General features: G+C 42.3%; 1 pseudogene; it reads right to left on the minus strand.

Moving 5' to 3' along the window:
• Positions 1-232: 232 nt before the first annotated feature.
• LOC136177685 (NXPE family member 3 pseudogene) lies at positions 233-1,498 on the minus strand (annotated as a pseudogene).

Raw genomic sequence — 1,498 nt, forward strand, 5'->3', positions numbered from 1 at the left:
CTTTTCACGTTTGGGCTACTGCAAATCACTTTTCACTTGCCTGAGTCAGTCCTCAATGGCCAGACTCCAGCAAGTGCAGAATGCTGCTGCTCAGATTTTAACAAATGCAAACTGCAGGTCCAACATTATCCCAATCCTTTCCTCCCTCCATTTGCTGCCCGTTACTTACAGGGTTGATTTAAAAATTATTTAAAAAAACTTTTAAAACACAACACGGTCCAGCCCCCCCCCCCCCCCCCCCCCCTACATTAAAGAACTTTTAACCCCTTATGCTCCGAGCTGAATCTTAGATCATCAAGAGCACCTTTATTAGTCGTTCCTAGATCTAGGCTGGTTACCAAGGGCGACTGGGAATTTGCCATCAGAGCACCGAAGCTCTGGAACTCCTTACCTGTAGAAATTAGGCTGGCAAACTGTTCCTATTTTGAAATCCTTGCTCCAAACACATTTTTATAAGTAGACCTTTTTAACGATTGATTAATAATTAATGTCCTGCTTTAATTAATTTAATACATTTTTATAACTCACCAATGTTTTATCCTGATTCTTTTGTGAAGCACTTTTCATGTATTTTTTATTTAGTTTGATTGAATGCATTCTGTAAAGCACTTTGTAACCTTGTTTAGATACGTGCTATATAAATAAAGTTATTATTATTAATAAATGCACTATTGGGGGCACATGTGGGACAATATAATGTTAACCATATTCTTGATGATGGGAGGAGGTGGGTGAACGTGGTGAGGCAGGTGGTGGGCCAGAACCATCTCCCAGGCATCCACCAGCTGAACATTAAGTCCTTTGAACACAGCTCTGACCACCTTGTCCTGTTGAATAGCATACCAGTCATTAAAGGTAAATATATAGGGGTTTGTACCTCTGAGGTTTGGAGTCCTGATGACCACCAGCGTGTCTGGAGCCCTGTTTAACAGACGAATCACCGCCCTGCGGATGCCGTAAAGCCTTCTGATGTAGAATTGCATTGGGAAAGGAGTGAGGTGGGCCCAGATGCTAAAAATTACAACTGTGTTGGTGCCACCAACTACATCATCTATTTCATTGGCAATGTAACGCAGCTCACTGGTTGGGATATGGACGAAAATACTAAGAGGAGGACCGTGGAAGCGGAACTTCACCAAGATGTTTTTTGCATTGTCCCATATCATGAAAGGTCCTAATTTCTTCGGATTATTCCGGTTTATCTCCTTAGCATCTGAAAGTATAAAAAAAAAAGGAGCAGATTAAGCTGTGAAATAAATACAATTAAACTGTTGCCTAAAATCACTGTGAATCAACTACCTGGAAGTGAAGCATCAAGGTACTCAAACCACTGCCTGACGGTGGAGTCTCCATAGATGTGGACCACCTTTCCTTTCAGACACTGACTGATGGCAGAGGAGTTGTTGAATTGGTGGACTTTGGTGCCACCTAGTGATCGCCACACACCCTGGTAGTAATACCCAGAGAGTCCAGACTTCCCACTGCCTAGACTATCCAT

The sequence above is a fragment of the Labrus bergylta genome, chromosome 23, assembly GCF_963930695.1.
Source record: "Labrus bergylta chromosome 23, fLabBer1.1, whole genome shotgun sequence".
NCBI classification, from domain to species: Eukaryota; Metazoa; Chordata; class Actinopteri; order Labriformes; family Labridae; genus Labrus; species Labrus bergylta.